Below are 20,789 nucleotides of genomic sequence, written 5' to 3'. Positions count from 1 at the left end.
TCGAGGGCTAGTTTCATGGCGAGTAACTCTTGATCTCCAATGGTGTAGTTCTTCTCCGCAGGCAAAAACTTCCGGGAAAAGAAACCACAGGGATGAAGTTTTTCATCTTTAAATCGCTGGGAGAGCACTGCACCGACACCTTCAGAGGATGCGTCCACCTCCAGGATAAAGGGCCGGGTGGAGTCTGGTTGCTTTAAGATGGGAGCGGAGATGAAGGCTTGCTTAAGAAGTTGAAATGCAGAGGTAGCTTCGACGGGCCATATAGTTGGATCTGCTCCCTTGCGGGTGAGGGCTGTAATCGGAGCTACCAGAGTCGAGAAACCTTTTATAAACTTGCGATAGTAATTGGCAAATCCTAGGAATCTTTGTATGGATTTTAAGGAAGAAGGAAGAGACCAATCAAGAATGGCTTGTAGTTTTGACGAATCCATTTGAAGGCCTGTTCCGGAGATAATGTATCCCAGGAATGGTACACTTGAGACCTCAAACAGACACTTCTCTAATTTGCAAAACAGTTGATTGGACCGCAACCTCAGAAGGACTTGTTTGACCTGGTCTCGATGAGTTTGGAGGTCTTGAGAAAAAATCAAAATGTCGTCTAAGTAAACGACCACACACTTGTACAAGAGGTCCCGGAAGATTTCATTGACGAAAAACTGGAAGACGGCCGGAGCATTACAGAGGCCGAAGGGCATAACGAGATACTCGTAGTGCCCATCCCTGGTGTTGAAGGCCATTTTCCATTCATCGCCTGGACGGATACAAATTAAATTATAGGCTCCTCTTAGGTCGAGTTTGGAAAAAACTGTGGCTCCCTTGACTCTATCAAATAACTCTGTAATGAGAGGAAGAGGGTAGCGATTCTTAATAGTTATTTCATTAAGACCCCGGTAGTCAATACACGGGCGCAAGCCACCATCTTTCTTTTTTATGAAGAAAAATCCAGCCCCTGCTGGAGACGTGGAAGGTCGAATGAAGCCTTTATTTAAGTTTTCCGTAATGTACTCCAACATGGCCTGAGTCTCAGGGAGAGATAGAGGATAGGTTCGGCCTCTAGGAGGATTCTTCCCGGGAATCAGATCTATGGGACAGTCCCAATCACGATGGGGAGGTAACAGGTCTGCGCTCTGTTTGCTAAAGACGTCCTGAAACCCATCGTAGGCTTTGGGCAGGTCTGTAGAATCCCGTACAACGGAAGATCTGATATGTATTACCCGCTGAAGGCAACCTTTGAAGCAATTGGAACCCCAGGAGATTATTTGCATGGTGGTCCAATCGATTTGAGGTGAATGTCTCTGTAGCCAGGGTAATCCGAGGACTAAAGAATGAGAGGCTTTGGGAATCACTAGGAAGGATAGTTGTTCGGAATGGAGCACCCCAATGGTAAGTTTAAGTGGTGTTGTACGATGGGTGATGGTTCCACTAGAAATGCGACTACCATCGATGGCGGTTAAAGTGATGACTCGAGGCAACGCTTCCATGGGGATTTGATGCTTCTGGACAAATTCAGTATTGACAAAGTTCTCTGCCGCTCCAGAATCCAGGAGAGCTAATACAGCTTTGGAACCTCGAGGACACTTTAAATGAGCCTGGATGGTGGAATCAGACTTCGGCCCTCATTCAGAGCCACTCGCTAGCGGCAGTACGCTCGTTCCGAGCGATGTTCGCACATCTGCGCATGCGTACGGATCGTTATACGCATGCACGAACCAGTCGGTGCGGCCGAAATTCATGTGCTCGCAATATAGCGAATGCCTGCTATTTTGAGTGACAGAATGAGGCGTATGTGGGTGGTAACAGGGGAAGGTGCTTGAAAATGGGGAGTGGAGATCCGAACGCAGGCGTGCTTAAAGGTCAAAACGGGCGTTTTATGGGTGTGCATAATTAATACAGCAGCGTCATTGACCACGTCACTGGGTTATTTTATAGCCAGAACTGCTCGCAAGATTGTGGTAGCAAAAACCAACCACAAGAATAGCGAGCAGTTCATACGCTGGTCGATGTACTCGATTAATCTAATAAATAGCGGACATGGCGTATGGTGCGAGCGGCCAGGGGGCGTTTATAACAAATAAACGAGCGTATGTTTTGCTCGCTCGTTCAGACTTAGAGGTGTGAACAGACTGCAATTTGAGAACGGATCATTTGAATAGCCACCCCTTGTTTTTGAACGAACGACCGCAAATAGCGAACGGCTCTGAATCAGGCCCTTCCTTTGTGATTCAGTGGCAACTCCTAACTTAACCTCTCTTTCATAAGTTAGGAGGAGGCGTTTCCCGGATGAAAGGGACAAGTTTTAACTAAATGTTGAGGAGATCCGCAGTACATACAGAGGTTCTGCCTCTGCCTTTTCTGCCGCTCCTCAGCCGATAAATGAGAGCGGTTGACCTGCATGGGTTCTTCGCCCAGAGGAGGAGATGGTAAGCGGGAAACTGGACGTGGCCTTCCACGATCAAATCTGCCTCTTTCCAAGGCACGCTCCCTGTGACGGAGATCCACCTTGTTGCAGAGAGAGATTAACCCATCCAAACTGGTTGGAAGGTCACGGAAGCTAGATCGTCTTTGAGCCTTTCAGAAAGGCCACTCCAGAAGGCAGCGATGAGGGCATCCTCGTTCCAATTGAGTTCTGAAGCCAGAGTCTGGAACTGGACTACGTATTGGCCGACGGTCCTGCTGCCCTGATGGAGGCGTAGAATATCAGCTGATGCGGAAGTGGTTCTTCCGGGTTCATCAAAGATTTTGCGAAATGTAGCAACAAATTCGGGGTAGTTGGAGAGCAGGGGATCCGACTTCTCCCAAAGGGGCGAGACCCAATCGAGTGCTTGGCCAGAGAGTAGAGAGATGATATATGCCACCCTGGTTCTGGCCGTCGGAAAGTTGGCGGATTGTAGCTCGAATTGGATTTTGCATTGGTTTAAAAAACCCCTGCATAATTTGGGGTTGCCATCGAACTTGCTCGGAGGGGAGAGCTGAAGACGAGCAGGAGGTAGAACTGGAGGAGCAGGTGACACCACAGGAGGAGAGGCGGCTTGGGAGCCAGCGGAAGCGGGATTAGCCAGTAAGGACTGAATGTTGTCCAGGCGTGACGACATATCTTGGATAAATTGGATCAGCTGAGCCTGAGAGGTCTCCTGTCTTTCCAGACGGGATAGTACATCCTGCGAGGCTTCTATCCCAGATCCTTGATCACTTGCCGAGTCCATCTGGCCAGTGCAAACTGTCACAAACGTGGAATTTAGGAGCTGTGTTCCCGGACTGGGCCTTGGATCTGTATTACTTGGCGCAGACACTCGCTGGAGGAGACTTGGCTTAATGAAGTTTCTCTGCATGAGAGGGTGCAGCGAACTGACAGGAGTTTGAGGAATGCGGCAGTAACGAGGTAGCTAGGAAGCTACGTGGAGTGGCTGGATAGCCGAGGGTAGACATTGGTAGCTGAGTGGCTACGTGGAGCGGCTGGATAGCCGTGGGTAGACGTTGGTAACTGAGCGGCTACGTGGAGCGGCTAGTTAGCCGTGGGTAGACGTTGGTAGCTGAGCGGCTACGTGGAGCGGCTGGTTAGCCGTGGGTAGACGTTGATAGCTGAGCGGCTACGTGGAGCAGCTGGTTAGCCGTGGGTAGACGTTGGTAGCTGAGCGGCTACGTGGAGCGGCTGGTTAGCCGTGGGTAGACGTTGGTAGCTGAGCGGCTATGTGGAGCGGCTGGTTAGCCGTGGGTTGACGTTGGTAGCTGAGTGGCTACGTGGAGCAGCTGGATAGCCGTGGGTAGATGTTGGTAGCTGAGCAGCTACGTGGAGCAGCTGGTTAGCCGTGGGTAGACGTTGGTAGCTGAGCGGCTACGTGGAGCGGCTGGTTAGCCATGGGTAAACGTTGGTAGCTGAGTGGCTACGTGGAGCGGCTGGATAGCCGTGGGTAGACGTTGGTAGCTGAGCAGCTATGTGGAGCAGCTGGTTAGCCGTGGGTAGACGTTGGTAGCTGAGCGGCTACGTGGAGCGGCTGGTTAGCCATGGGTAGACGTTGGTAGCTGAGTGGCTACGTGGAGCGGCTGGTTAGCCGTGGGTTGACGTTGGTAGCTGAGTGGCTACGTGGAGTGGCTGGATAGCCGTGGGTAGACGTTGGTAGCTGAGCGGCTACGTGGAGCGGCTGGTTAGCCGTGGGTAAACGTTGGTAGCTGAGCGGCTACGTGGAGCGGCTGGTTAGCCGTGGGTAGACGTTGGTAGCTGAGCGGCTACGTGGAGCGGCTGGTTAGCCGTGGGTAGACGTTGGTAGCTGAGTGGCTACGTGGAGTGGCTGGTTAGCCGTGGGTAGACGTTGGTAGCTGAGTGGCTAGGTGGATCGGCTGGAGCGCAGTGGGAAGGCTTGCTTAGCTAAACTAAGAAACTAGTTGCACTGGCAACTTGTGTGAGCATTGGGGATCCTTTTATAGTGGACACTGGGAGCTGACAGGCTGAGAGAGAAGGAGAAGGCTCCTCATTGGTGGTAGTGGGGTCACATGGGCAATCCAAGATGGCAGCGCCCATGGACCGGAGGACAGCGCTTCCTGGAGGTAGTCAGCGGGGACCAGCGGTCAGCAGGAGCCGGCGTGGGAGCAGCACAGCAGTGGGACCCTCCAGAGGACAACAGCGGAGACTGCCTTGGGAGAAGAGGAAGGAGCGTACAGCGCGGGAGCCGGAAGACAGCGCGGGTCAGCGCCCGCACAGGTAAGTGACGGGGTCTGATTCTGGGGTCTCCAGGCCGGCGTGTAACACGTGGCCAGGGATGTGGGATGATCACTTATGGAAATATGCCAATAATCAGTGAACAATTTTTTTTTTCTTTAGCTAAACTATGCTAACAATACAAAGGCAGACAATACATTTTACACCTTTTCACAAAAAAAACACCAAACTTTTTCTTGTTATAGCTCCATGGTGGTGCCAGCTATGCTCTCCATGGAGATTGCCACACGCACGAGACAGGCCACATACCCTATAGAGACCACACCCACATCACACTGGTCACACCCCCACATCACTAGTCACACCGCGACAGCAGCACACAATAGGTCCTTCATAAATTTCAGCTCCAGGCCAATGTATATATTAATCTGATACTGTCTGGAACCAGATAGTATTCTTCTTCCTTAGAAGTGAGTTGTTCTGGCAATGAGTAGATCCCAGAAGAATGTTTAAATAGGGCACTCAGAACACACATTGGTGGAGCAAGTCATGTGAGCACAACTCAGGAACTGATTGGATTAGAGTGTTCACCTGACTGGAATCCAATATGGCCATGCCCATGCAGCAATGGAGAGGTAACACTTCAGGAATGAGTGCAGGCAACCACAGACCCTCCAACATGACCAATACTCTGCTCCTGGACTTCCAACCCAATTTATGATTGCGCCCACCTGTGTTGAATGCCCTTCTCATCAAATAACTAGTTCAACACAGGTGGCTGCAATCATAAATTAGGTGGGAAGTCCAGGAGCAGAGTATTTTGTACCTGGTGGAAGGGGTCATGTTGGAGGGTAGACAACCATGATGTGACAGCGCTGGACAGTATAAGTAGGACAGACCCTGATATGTGACACCTCACTTCTTAGATCATGTCTAACACTTGTGCCGCTAATCTGCTTAGCACTTTGGACCTAATAAGGAGATGCGCGCATCTTGCCTGCATCTGCGACTGCATTATGTGCACAGAAACAAATGCATATCTATTCAGAGTAGTGTACAACTTTTCAAACACACTGTCCCATCCATCCATACAGGAAAGTGGCAGTCATCACTATCAGTGCGCACTTAAGGTGCGTATCCACTTGCCGATTAAAAATTAAAATGAGTGATTGAATGATAACGACATCTTTCAATCACTCATTAATCGATCATAAATCGTCCAGTAAAATGTTGTAAACGACCAGCGATGCGTGCTCCTGCTGGTCGTTTTCGACATCGTCATCGCCAGAACTTGACGGTCACCCTGATGATATCGTCAGGTTTACCATGTTCAGGGATGATGGAGGGTGCCTGCATTGAACGACATATCATTCAGTGTGGGCACTGCACAGTACAATGAATGACTAAACGATAATGATATTGTGCATCCCTTCGTTGTCGGCAAGTGTATACGCGGCACTACACTATACCTGGTGCAGAAATCCATCTAAAAATAGATCTCTGAAGCCTGAATTAGAAGCAACTCTGATGAGATCCCATGGCACACCCTCAGTTTATGTAGCTTGTGTACAAACACTCAGTAGCTGCCTGGTCCCTCCCATTCAGTCGCAAGTGGATTGTGAATTGCCTGTGTGTTCGCAAGTATACGAAACTGTTGCAAGTTGCAGCATGACTTATCTCTCTTTAGCAGTCTACCTTCTCATGACACTGTTGTTCCGGTTCCCTCAGTTGCTAGGCGATCTGCACGCCTCAGGTGGTCACATGTTATCCATAGAACAGCATGATTGGTTTGTCTCCCTATTTGTACATGCTGGCCTTTTGCTGCCTTGCTGACTATAGCGTTCCTGTAGATCCTCTCGGCTCAGTCGCAATCTCAGCATTCTGTATCACCTCGTAGAAAGGTATTCCAGCAGTATTACCTTGCTACCACATCTCCTGCCTTTCCTACAGCTCCCTAGCCGCACCAGCAGCTTCCGTGCTGCCACCGGCTCTCCAGCCTCTCCAATGGCTTCCTAGCCGCATTAGCGGCGTCTGTGCTGCCACTGGCTCTCCTATCTCTCCAACGGCTCCCTAGCCGCATCAGCAGCGTCCGTGCTGCCACCAGCTCTCCTGCCTCTCCAACGGCTCCCTAGCCGCATCAGCAGCGTCTGTGCTGCCACCGGCTCTCCAGCCTCTCCAATGGCTCCCTAGCCGCATAAGCAGTTTCCGTGCTGCCACCGGCTTTCCAGCCTCCACCATTGAACACAGACTTGTGTACCAGCTCTCTAAGCCACAGTACACAAACTAGTACACAAACTTGTGTACCGACTCTCGTGGACGCAGTACACTAATTAGTACACAAACTTGTACACCAACTTGTGTACCAACTCATGGGCGCAGTACACTAGTACACAAACTTGTACACCAACTTGTGTACCAACTGTTATGGACGCATTACACTAATTAGTACACAAACTAGTACTCAAACTTTTGTACTGGCTCTCAAAGCCGCATCAGTTGTTTACTCTCTTTTGCAACCGGCTCCAAGCCACACCATTGGCTTACTAAACCACATCAACTGTGTACCTTCTTCTGTTACCAGCTCCAAGCCGCACCATTGGCTCTCAAAGCCGCATCAATTGTTACTCTCTTCTGCATCCGCCTCCAAGCCTCACCATCGGTTTTCAAAGCCACATCAATAGTTTACTATCATCTGTTACTGGCTTCAAGCCGCTCCTTCAGCTCTCAAAGCCGCATCAATTGTTACTCTCTTCTGCATCCGGCTCCAAGCTGCACCATCGGCTCTCTAAGCTACATCAATTATGTACATTCTTCTGTAACCGGCTTCAAGCCGCACCATCGGCTCTCAAAGCTGCATCGATTGTTACTTGCTTCTGCAACCAGCTCCAAGCCACACCATCTGCTCTCAAGGCCTCATCAATTGTATACTTTCTTCTGCTACCGGCTCCAAGCTGCACCATTGGCTTCAATGCCACACCATTGGTTCACTAAGTCATATCATCGACTCCCAAGTCTACCTGAACCTGTTTCTGTTCCTGTTGATCCTCTCAACACTGAATCCCATTCTACCTTCGTGTGAATCTCTACTACCCCGAGTTATAAACCCAAGTGGCCGCCTAAGTACCCGTGAACGTATCTTAGTTCTAAGGGAACAACTATCCTGGGTTCTAGGGGGTTCACACGGAGCAGGCTTTGGGAATTATAACGGAAACAATGTCTTTGTGATATTGGTATAAGGTTTTCTGTGAATTTTCAACAAACTGTCTACAATGGTGGCGAAAGGGGGTGGAGAGTAGTCTTTACCCTTGCTCAGGCTTGATGGAGGGGCCCGGATCAGTTGCACATCTGGCAAGGAGATAAAGGGGACTGCTGTGGCAGCAGCCTCTCTCCCATCTCTCCCCAGCCCAGCACACTTCTAACTGCTGTATGCGCAGGCAGGATCAGTGGCATTCAGAGCTGCAATGTAAACATCTTTTCATGGTAAAGGATTAAAGAACACAGTCTATGGCAGTGTTTGCTGGTGGCTTTATGTACTGTGCACACTGAAAATAAAAGCTATTGGTGTCCATAAAACATAAATACTGCCATGTCTAACAGTACTGAAGCTCTACTATGTATCCTTATATAAATAATAAGTGTTCACGAAATGTCCACAGTGTGTCACCATTTCCTCATTAGCTGTTACTTTCAAGAACTTATGTTCACGAAGGAAACATTGCAGTTGGAAGAAGAAGAATTTGTTTTTTTTAGGGGCATATTTATTAAACAATTTTATTTCCCCCATTTACGATCACAATAGCAGGGCAGCTATATCAGAAATTTGACCAAGATCCAGAATATGTGGTATCACTCTAGTAACATCTGTTAGCCATGTGCAATGTGTATCTGCACTATTTGAAAGCACAGTAGTTGTGAAATAGTCTATTTCACAATTTCATAGGGGGCTGCTATTGCATTATGTACATGTATTACATACTTTTTATGTTGTTTTTTTTTGTTTTATCTGAAATTTGCATTGTTTGTTTTGGTTGTAAATTTCTACTATCTAGGGGTAAATTTACTAAAGTGAGAATTTTTAGAAGTGGAGATCTTGCCCATCGCAACCAATCAGATACTACTTCACATTTAACTAGCACCTTCTAGAAGATAATAGCTAGAATCTGATTGGTTGCTATGGGCAACATGTCCATTTCTATAAACTCTCACTTTAGTAAATTTACCCCTAAGTGTAAAATGTTATACATGTCTCCATAACAATCACAGTGTATATGAATGCATAAAGAGGGTTTATTTAAAGTACAGAACAATTAATAACATCTATTTAACCTATTCTACTTTTCTTGTGTATCATTTGTTCTAAGTAGTGAGAGGACTCCAACTATATATTCCCTTTGTATTTGTCTAATGGTAGTGTGGCCAGAAACACACATACAGTTAGGTGCATAAATATTGGGACATTGACAGAATTTTCATATTTTGGCCTCTATTCACCACCAAAATGGCTTTGAAATGAAACAAACAAGATGTGCTTTAACTGCAGACTTTCAGATTTAATTTGAGGGTAATTACATCCAAATCAGGTGTTGTCACCGATGTAATCCTTTAACAGACAGACGCACGCTTGTCGCTGCTGCTTTAAGGATGCAGGTGCGGCTACAGCCCACACATTTCACAAAGACAGAAAAAAAAGAAGAATATTTTTATTGTTTGTGGAGCGCACTTTGAGGGTGTCACCACCCTTTAACAGACAGACGCACGCTTGTCGCTGCTGCTTTAAGGATGCAGGTGCGGCTACAGCCCACACATTTCACAAAGACAGAAAAAAAAATAAGAATTTTTTTATTGTTTGTGGAGCGCTCTTTGAGGGTTACACCACCCTTTAACAGACAGACGCACGCTTGTCGCTGCTGCTTTAAGGATGCAGGTGCGGCTACAGCCCACACATTTCACAAAGACAGAAAAGAAAAGAAGAATATTTTTATTGTTTGTGGAGCACACTTTGAGGGTTACACCACCCTTTAACAGACAGATGCACGCTTGTCGCTGCTGCTTTGAGGATGCAAGTGCGGCTACAGCCCACACAATTCACAAAGACAGAAAAAAAAGAATATTTTTATTGTTTGTGGAGTGCACTTTGAGGGTTACACCACCCTTTAACAGACAGATGCACGCTTGTCGCTGCTGCTTTAAGGATGCAGGTGTGGCTACAGCCCACACATTTCACAAAGACAGAAAAAAAAAAAAGAATTTTTTTATTGTTTGTGGAGCGCACTTTGAGGGTTACACCACCCTTTAACAGACAGACGCACACTTGTCGCTGCTGCTTTGAGGATGCAGGTGGAATCTAGATGGGATTTGGAACCGGGGACACACTACCTCCATCAATTGTCTAAATCCCACTGCACTAATGGCGGATACCGGACCCACGTCTAACACCAACATAGCAGTCAAGGCCTCAGTTATACGTTTTGCTTCAGGATGACTGCTGTCGTACTTCATCCTCATCGCTAGGGACTGTTGGAGGGTCAATTGTTTAGTAAAAGTGGTGGTGTTCCTACTTCCTCTCTGGGATGATGAACAACTCCCAGCAGCAGCAACAGCACTAGGAGGAAGTGGTTCTTGATCTTTCCCTATTTTATTTTTATCAGAGAAAGTTTGGTCCTCCATTTATGTTATATTGATATATACGTGCGGCTAAAGCGCACACAAACACAGAAAATATTTTTTTATTTTTGCTGGAGAGTAGTGCACTTTGTGGGTTACACAACCCTTTAAGAAATGAGCCAGCCGGCTCTTTACTTATGGGACACAGGCGCACGCTTGGCGCTGCTCCTTTGTTGATGCACGTGCAGCCACAGTGCACACAAGTCACAAACACAGAAAATATTTTTTTTTTTGGTTTGGACTGGAGTGTACTTTGGGGGTTACAGCACCCTTTAACGGTCAAGCCAGCCGGCCCTTTACTTATGACACAGGCGCACGCTTGGCACTACTTAGTTGATGCACGTGCGGCTACTACGCACACAATTCACAAACACAGAAAATATTTTGTTATTTGGTTTGGAGTGTACTTTGGGGGTTACAGCACCCTTTAACGGTCAAGCCATCCGGCCCTTTACTTATGACACAGGCGCACGCTTGGCACTACTTTGTTGATGCACGTACGGCTACTGCGCACACAATTCACAAACATAGAAAAAATATTTTGTTATTTGGTTTGGAGTGTACTTTGGGGGTTACAGCACCCTTTAATGGTCAAGCCAGCCGGCCCTTTACTTATGACACAGGCGCACGCTTGGCACTACTTAGTTGATGCACGTGCGGCTACTACGCACACAATTCACAAACACAGAAAATATTTTGTTATTTGGTTTGGAGTGTACTTTGGGGGTTACAGCACCCTTTAACGGTCAAGCCATCCGGCCCTTTACTTATGACACAGGCGCACGCTTGGCACTACTTTGTTGATGCACGTACGGCTACTGCGCACACAATTCACAAACATAGAAAAAATATTTTGTTATTTGGTTTGGAGTGTACTTTGGGGGTTACAGCACCCTTTAATGGTCAAGCCAGCCGGCCCTTTACTTATGACACAGGCGCACGCTTGGCACTACTTTGTTGATGCACGTGCGGCTACTGCGCACACAATTCACAAACACAGAAAATATTTTTTTTGGGGGTTTGGACTGGAGTGTACTTTGGGGGTTACAGCACCCTTTAACGGTCAAGCCAGCCGGCCGTTTACTTATGACACAGGCGCACGCTTGGCACTACTTTGTTGATGCACGTGCGGCTACTGCGCACACAATTCACAAACACAGAAAAAATATTATTTTTTTAGCACTTGGGGGGAGCACCCCTGATGGACAGAGCACCCCCTGGACAACACTACAGCACCCCTTTAGGACTGGGACACTGCACAGGACTTTGGAGTGGACACAGCCCCTATGGAGAACTGACTGCACAACACAGTCCACCCAGCCCCTATGGACTTTGAAGTAGTGGACACAGCCCCTATTAACAACAGCAGCACAGCACAACACAGCCAGCCCCTATGGACTTTGAAGTAGTGGACAACAGCAGCACAGCACAGCACAGCACAACACAACACTACTCTGCACTACACTACACTACACAGCCCAGCCAGCCCTAACTCCCACCCTCCCTCTTCACTGTCCACAGCCGAGTGAGAAAATGGCGCCGACACAGGTACCTTATATGGGATCCAAAACCCGCGAGACCCGGAAGGCGGGATGATGACGTTTTGCCTCGATTTCAGATCCGAGTCAGGCGGGAAAAGTCGAGCCTGACTCGGATCGGCCTCGGATCGGGGGGGCTCGGGGGGGTTCGGATTTCAGAAATCCGAACCCGCTCACCCCTAGTGTGTATATATATATATAATATTATAAAAAAGGAACGCTTGGCGCTTAAAAAGTACATACAATATACATATAAAGAAAAAAGTCCAACTCAGTCCAAGGGAATTAAATTCCAACAATTATTCATGAAAGTGCATAGGAAAATTCATGTGAAGGATGGCAAAAAGCTCCTTATCTGGATCCACACCACCTCCTCCGATCTGAAATAAAATGAATGACAAAGGCGCCTCCTAGTGCAATAAAGTGCAAATGCCTCCAATATGAACTCAATACAACTAATAAGTGGACCCGTACCAAATAAAAAAGTAAATAGGCTTATCTCAATGTTTTCCCACAGGTACACACAAATTCATCCACTGTACGGTTTTTCATAGATTTTAATGGAACAGAATGGCATAAGATACTATAAAAATTAGGGGTGTGCATCGGCCACTTTAGGTGTTTTGTGTTTTGGTTTTGGATCTGGATCTTTCTTTGTGTTTTGGATCTGGATTGGTTTTGCCAAAACCACCCTTCCGTGTTTTGGGTTCTGGGTTTTGTGTTTTGGATCTGTATTTTTTTGAAAAAAAGCATAAAAACAGATAAAATCACAGAATTTGTGGGTTTTTCTACTCCTATGCTATTATTAACCTCAATAACCTTAATTTCCACTCATTTCCAGTCTATTCTGAACACCTCACACCTCACAATAGTGTTTTTATGTCCAAAAGGTTGCACCGAGGTAGCTGGATGACTATACTAAGCGACACGAGTGGGTGGCACAAACACGTGGCCCATCTAGGAGTGACACTGCAGTGGCAGACAGGATGGCAGTTTGAAAAACTAGGCCCCAAACAGTACATAATGCAAAGAAAAAAAAGAGGTGCAAGATGGAATTGTCCTTGGGTACCCTTATGTTGTAAACAGGACATGCACACTTTAACAAACCAATCATTTCAGCGCCAGGGTCTGCCACACGACTGTCGCTGAAATGATTGGTTCGTTTGGGCCCCCACAAAACAAGCTGGCAATTAATCTGTCCCTGCACAAACTGGCTCTACGGAGGCAAGATGTCGTCCTCATCCTCCTCATCCACTGATTCCTCACCCTCTTCAGTGTTGTGTACATCCTCATCCTCACAGAGTATTAATTTGTCCCCGCTGGAATCCACCACCACAGGTCCCTCTGTACGTTCTGCAGGCTGGTCTCCCTGGAAGAGTTGATAATTCATTTTTATGAACATCATCTTCTCCACATTTTGTGGAAGCAACCTACTACGCCTTTCGCTGACAAGGTTCCCGGCTGCACTAAACACTCTTTCGGAGTACACATTGGAGGGGGGGCAACTCAGGTAAAATAGAGCCAGTTTGTACAGGGGCCTCCAAATTGCCTCTTTTTCCTGCCAGTACAGGTACGGACTGTCTGACATGCCTACTTGGATGCTGTCACCGATGTAATCCTCCACCATTCTGTCAATGGTGACAGTATCATATGCAGTGACAGTAGACATGTCAGAAATTGTTGGCACGTCTTTCAGTCCGGACCAGATGTCCAAACCGGCCCTTGACTTATGACACAGGCGCACGCTTGGCGCTGCTGCTGTGTTGATGCATGTGCGGCTACTGTGCATACATTTCGCACACAAACACAGAAAAAAAAGAATTGTTTATTTTTTGTGGAGTGCACTTTGGGGGTTACACCACCCTTTAACAGACAGACACACGCTTGTCGCTGCTGCTTTAAGGATGCAGGTGCAGCTACAGCCCACACAATTCACAAAGACAGAAAAAAAATTATTTTTTATTTTTTGTGGAGCGCACTTTGGGGGTTACACCACCTTTTAACAGACAGACTCACGCTTGTCGCTACTGCTGCTTTGAGGATGCAGGTGTGGCTACTGCACATACATTTCACACACAAACACAGAAAAAAAGATTATTTTATTTTCGTTGGAGCGCACTTTGGGGGTTACACCACCCTTTAACAGACATACGCATGCTTGGCGCTGCTACTTTGAGGATGCAGGTGCGGCTACTGCGCATACATTTCACACACAAACACAGAAAAAAAGATTATTATTTTTGTTGGAGTGCACTTTGGGGGTTACACCACCCTTTAACAGACAGACACACGCTTGTCGCTGCTGCTTTTAGGATGCAGGTGTGACTACAGCCCACACAATTCACAAAGACAGAAAAAAATTTATTTTTTATTTTTTGTGGAGCGCACTTTGGGGGTTACACCACCTTTTAACAGACAGACTCACGCTTGTCGCTACTGCTGCTTTGAGGATGCAGGTGCGGCTACTGCACATACATTTCACACACAAACACAGAAAAAAAGATTATTTTATTTTTGTTGGAGTGCACTTTGGGGGTTACACCACCCTTTAACAGACAGACGCACGCTTGTCGCTGCTGCTTTGAGGATGCAGGTGCGGCTACTGTGCATACATTTCACACACAAACACAGAAAAAAAGATTATTTTATTTTTGTTGGAGTGCACTTTGGGGGTTACACCACACTTTAACAGACAGATGCACGCTTGTCGCTGCTGCTTTGAGGATGCAGCTGCAGCTACTGCGCATACATTTCACACACAAACACAGAAAAAAAGATTATTTTATTTTCGTTGGAGCGCACTTTGGGGGTTACACCACCCTTTAACAGACAGACGCACGCTTGTCGCTGCTGCTTTGAGGATGCAGGTGCAGCTACAGCCCACACGATTCACAAAGACAGAAAAAACGAAGATTTTTTTATTTTTTGTGGAACGCACTTTGGGGGTTACACCACCCTTTAACAGACAGACGCATGCTTGTCGCTGCTGCTTTGAGGATGCAGGTGCGGCTACAGCCCACACAATACACAAAGACAGAAAAAAAAAGAAGAATTTTTTATTTTTTTTGGAGTGCACTTTGGGGGTTACAGCACCCTTTAACGGACAGACGCACGCTTGTCGCTGCTGCTTTGAGGATGCAGGTACGGCTACAGCCCACACGATTCACAAACACAGAAAAAAAAGGAATTTTTTATTTTTTTTGGAGTGCATTTTGTGGGTTACAGCACCCTTTAACAGACAAGCCAGCCAGCCCTTTACTTATGCTTGGCGCTGCTCCTTTGTTGATGCACGTGCAGCCACAGTGCACACAATTCACAAACACAGAAAATAATTCCTCCACCATTCTGTCAGTGGTGACAGTATCATATGCAGTGACAGTAGACATGTCAGAAATTGTTGGCACGTCCTTCAGTCCAGACCAGATGTCCAAACCGGCCCTTGACTTATGACACAGGCGCACGCTTGGCGCTGCTCCTTTGTTGATGCACGTGCAGCCACAGTGCACACAATTCACAAACACAGAAAATATTTTTTTACTTTGTTTGGAGTGCACTTTGGGGGTTACAGCACCCTTTAACGGTTAAGCCAGCTGGCCCTTTACTTATGAGACAGGTACTTTGTTGATGCACGTGCGGCTAATGCGCACACAATTCACAAACACAGAAAAAATATCTTTTTTTTTTGGAGTGCTCTTTGGGGGAGCACCCTTGATGCTCAGATCATCCCCTGGACAACACTACAGCACTCCTCTAGGACTACAGCCTTTATGGGACACTGCACAACATAGTCCAGCCAGCCCCTATAGCCCCTTTGGAGTGGACACAGCCCCTATGGACAACTGACTGCACAACACATCCCAGCCAGCCCCTATGACAGCAGCACAACTCAGCCCAGTCAGCCCCTATGGACTGAGTGGTCACAGCCCCTATGGACAACAGCAGCACAACACAGCCCAGCCAGCCCTAGCTCCCACCCTCCCTCTTCACTGTCCACAGCCGGCGTGAGAAATGGCGCCGATGCGGGGACCTTTTATAGAATCCAAAACCCGCGAGAACCGGAAGGCGGGATGGTGACGTTTTGCCTCGATTTCAGATCCGAGTCAGGCGGGAAAAGTCGAGCCTGACTCGGATACGACTCTGATCAGGGGGGCTCGGGGGGGTTCGGATTTCAGAAATCCGAACCCGCTCATCCCTAATAAAAATGCATCTGAGAGGCAGGGAGGACAGCAGTAGCCAGATCTATAGTCTATCCCTACTCATGGGTGTCACTGCTCCTCAGCAGCTTTTTATTTCAGTGTGACAAGTCCGGCGCCCCCCTCACCCACAATTCTCTGATACACTCCTCCCTGGCGGCAGCCCTAGCCTCAGACCCATGCAGCAGTCTCAGGCCATCCTCTCACCGACAACTCCCCATCCCACTCCTCCCTGGGGACAACCCTAGACATGGGCCCATGCAGCAGTCCCGGCGCCTCCCACACCCACAGCTCTCTGTCCCACTCCTCCCATGCAGCAGAGTCCTGAGTAGCTGGCCTGAGGATAAGTGCGGCTGCAGATCTCCTTCCCGGAGCTGGATGTCAACAAGGATGCATCGAACAGAGCTGCGGGTAAGAGGCCATGGGAGGCGGGGGCCTGGGGCACCAGCAACTGAGTCTGGGGGTCAGATCTTTGGTGAATAAACTTCCCGGCATGTGATGCCTATGGCAGTAGACTAGGCATTTTGTGATTTGTAGTCCCACCACAGTGGCAGTCTTACAGTACCTTGACGAAAACTCAGTCCTCAAACCCACCACATCAGGTAGTTTTCCCCTCCGTCAGGGGTATCAGGTGGCTTTTGCCTCCATCAGGAGCCTCATGCTACAGTCCACTATCTTATCTGTGACTAATGCGTACAGATGTGTCCACATACATCAATCCTCCTTATGACACAAGGCGTGAGCGCACAGGGATGTGAATAGGACGCACAAGCAGCTTCTGTTGATTAAAATGATCTGTGGCATGCCTATATTCTGTGTGCAACTGCGGGTGTATCTGAATGCGAAATTACCGTGTCAGCGGCTGTGACAGGGGGCAGCCAGCAAGTGGCGTCACTAAGCACATACCTTACATGCCGAGTGGGAATCCACCAGTGCCATTAATGCACCTGTCACAGATGGCAGATGCCCAAGTTTGATAAAGTAACTGAGGGGTCTATGTACTAAGCAGTGAAAAGTGATAAGTAAGTGATAAGTGCCAGCCAATCAGCTCCTAACTGCCATCTCACAGGCTGTGTTTGCAAAATGACAGTTGGGAGCTGACTGGCTGGCACCTTATCACTTTCTTATCACTTTTCACTCTGTCTCTTATCACTGCTTAGTACATAGACTCCTTAGTTTGTTACTGGATAGACCACTATTTTATATTTTAGACTTCCTCAGAACCGGGTCAGTGGCAGCAGCTTATTGGAAACAGATGTGAACTTAATATTTAAGGAAGTCATAGACCTGTGATACTGACTCTTATCATGAACTTATTTGAAGGAATTCTGAGATATGAGATTCTAAAATATATTGTAATAGGTCATTTGATAAAACATTGTCGGCATTGTTTATTTTATTTTTTTATAAACAATTTTTATAGAGGCATAATACAGCAACCGTTGACAATAATTTCAACAATTAAGATAGAATAGCATCACACTATTACATTGAAAATATAACAAATACAATGCTTCCATAGAATCTCAATATGACATAAACATACATTAGTGTCAGTAACAAATCAGGAATACATATGTGATATACATAGTTTAACATATGATTGTAAATGTAAATAAGGAACTATATCAATTGTGGCCGTAACTCCAATACACTATCATAAGAACCGTAGGTGGGAGCCCTGCCATCGCCATTGTTTATTGAAGGAGTTTGGCATATTTTGTTGACATTTTTCATGTTGACATTCATAATGTTGACATGAGACTGTCCACATGGTCATAATGTTGAAATGCAACACGTTGACATTGAGCATTCCGACATTCATGTCAACACTGCTGAATGTCGACATAATTACAATGTCAACAAAATGTTCCTGGTGGCTTAGCGGTGACTTACCTGGTTCAGTGGCTCCAGCAGTATCTTCCAGGTCTGGCAGTCATCTGACGGTGACTTATGGCTGATCCAGCGGTGAGTATCGCTAACTCCTAACCCTAACCATCCTCCTTGTGCCTAACCCTAGTCCTCCCCTCCCATAGCCTAACCCTAAACTTCCTATGTTGCAGCCTAACCCTAGCCCTCTGGTCTGTGCATAATGTCTACATTTCACACAGAGGGGCATATTTATCATAATCTGCATCTTAGATGCTGATTGGCTGTGATAAATTCACCCAATATCGCAATGCGAAATTTGAATATATCACAAGGATATATCAAAAATCACATGCAGGGACAGAGCTTGCGATACAGCTCTGTCCCTGCAAATCCACTTCACATTCACTGTATATTTTGCAAAAAATACAGTGAGAAGGTATCCGCGCATGTGCCGTCACAGTACAGGAACCCGGGGACCAGCTGATCGGAGGAACAGAGGACCTCACTGGAACACTTATCACCGGTCTCTGGATGCAGGCAAGTGTTTGGTGGGTTTTTTTAAATTTAGACCACAAAGTTGAACACAGGGACCAGCTACCAGCTCTGCTCTTAAAAACCAAAACCAGTTGGCACTTAACCACTCTGTACAGCTTAGATCAATGGGCTAATCATGATCGGTTCAGCAGCTGTCAATTAAGGAACTCTGCAGTTCCAAAAACTTGAAAGGAATTAAATAGATATAATTAGAACTGTGCTAAGTCAATCAGACTTGTCAAATACAAATATATAGTAAATATAATTTATTAAAACATATCTCTTACTAGCACAGCTCTATTATATAGGTTCCAGCATGGTGGATATACTCAACATGAGACAATTTGACAATGAATAACATATATAAGTCAATCAAGAATGATAAAAAAAAGTTTTTCCTTGATCCAATATAATAGAAAAAGGGAGAAAAATGTTTCCAATGTCCCATGAGTAGTAAATAAAATATAATATATCATTAATCTTCTAAAAAGTCTGTATCACTAATGCCACAGTAATATGATGGATAGAAAAAAATATGTAATAAAAAAATCCACTGAATAAAAAGGACTGAATTATTCCTCAGATAGATGGTAACCTAGTCTCTGTTATATTGTAGCAAATGAGTATTTAGTAAAAAGTATTCACTCCACTTAGTTACAAGACGCTACTAGTAGCCGAATTTGTACAAGGCTGCTTACCCTTGCAGCATATGTGAGGGAATCCCAGATCCGTTCTCCACTGCGGTTAGCACCAGAGTTCCTGATCATCACCGGTGTCTCCGTTCATTCACCTTAGATGAGACCGCCGTCTCTACCCTTGTGTGGAGCGGTGTTGCCGGACAGTCACGTGTATAGAATCGGAGCTCCCGCTGTTTCGCGGCGTCTCTTTGTATTTGGCAAATATGATTGATTTAGCGCAGTTCTAATTATATCTATTTAATACCGGCTCAATTCTGTCTGTCAGAGCAGAGCAGGAGTCGGGGAACCTGGGGAAAGCTCTAATAACGCCAACCAAAGATGGCATTATTATCACAGGGTTTTACCTGGTAATTTTTCACAATTTATTTTTAGTAAATTTCAGGCAGATCACATTTCCCATTACAAGTATGGGAAATGCGATCTGCTTACTAAAAATATGTGAATTGAAGGGATTGGAGTAGTTTTTCACGAAAACTAATCTAATTGTCCTTTAATAAATTTATGTGATACTAAAATTTATGTGAAAAGGATGTGACTAATATATAAGTATTATGTACTTAGACTTAAATGTTAAATAAAACCATATTATATGAGTACATGCAAATTCTATTCTATTTGGCAAAGGATGCTTTGAAGTATTACTTCAGTCAGTAATGTTGAAATTGTTATTTACTAAAACTAAATATAGATTTGCTACTTCTGCTTTTCTATCTCTCTCTGAAAAAAAAAAAGGATTACATTTGTTGACGGACAGTTGGCACTTCCTCATCGCTACACTTCAAATCTGCTCTTCTAAATGAAATGATTTAACCATGGAATGAAGTAGACTGTGACCAACTTGCACTCAAAATTTCCTCCTGTGCGTTATTTCCACAGCATAAGTAAGGTATCCATATTTACTGATCACCCTGAGCTATGCAGAATATATGTTTGTGCTCTTTAAAAAAACAAAATCTAAAAAGTTAAAACAAAGAATGAATTTACGATGAGTCTTTTTTTATCCGCTTGACGGCATAATGTAAAAACAAGTGGCTACAAAACACTTCTGTGCCTGGGACATGCCAGGCAAAAACTATAGATACACAGGGGCGAGTACATGTTGATAGGGATGTAGTTTAAATCTTGGCTGATGGGATGATGACGCTCAGAATGCTGGCGCCAAAATCCCGACACCAGTCAGAATCTTGGTGCAGGCATCCCGACGGTAAGTAGTGTGGTTAGAGGAAGAGTTAGGATTAGGCAATAAGGGGGAGAGTTAGGCTTAGGCACTCGGGGGAGAGTTAGGGTTAGGCACTAAGGGGGTGGGTTAGGTTTAGGCTGTGGGGGGGTGGTTTAGGCAGTGGAAGTAGGGTTAGTTTTAGTCTGCCGGGATGGAGGGAGAGAGTGTTAGGTTTAGGGGTAGGGATAGGCTTAAAATACTTACCGACAGGTGTCCGTATCCTAACCCTGTCGGGATGCCAGCATAAGGATTCTGACCGCCGGAATCCCGAGTACCGGCATCTTGTACCCAACCCGTTGAGAATGACAACTGATCTCTGCTTTGCGTGTAATGGACTGAAGATGGGCGGCAGCAAGAGATCTGTCTCGTGTGAGTGTCATAAGCGTGTAGTTAATGAGCTATGCGAATTCTAAATTG

The sequence above is a fragment of the Taudactylus pleione genome, unplaced genomic scaffold (assembly GCF_031769625.1).
Source record: "Taudactylus pleione unplaced genomic scaffold, aTauple2 ptg000064l, whole genome shotgun sequence".
NCBI lineage: Eukaryota > Metazoa > Chordata > Amphibia > Anura > Myobatrachidae > Taudactylus > Taudactylus pleione.
The sequence above is the reverse complement of the archived record's forward strand: the minus strand, read 5'-3'. Positions refer to the sequence as shown.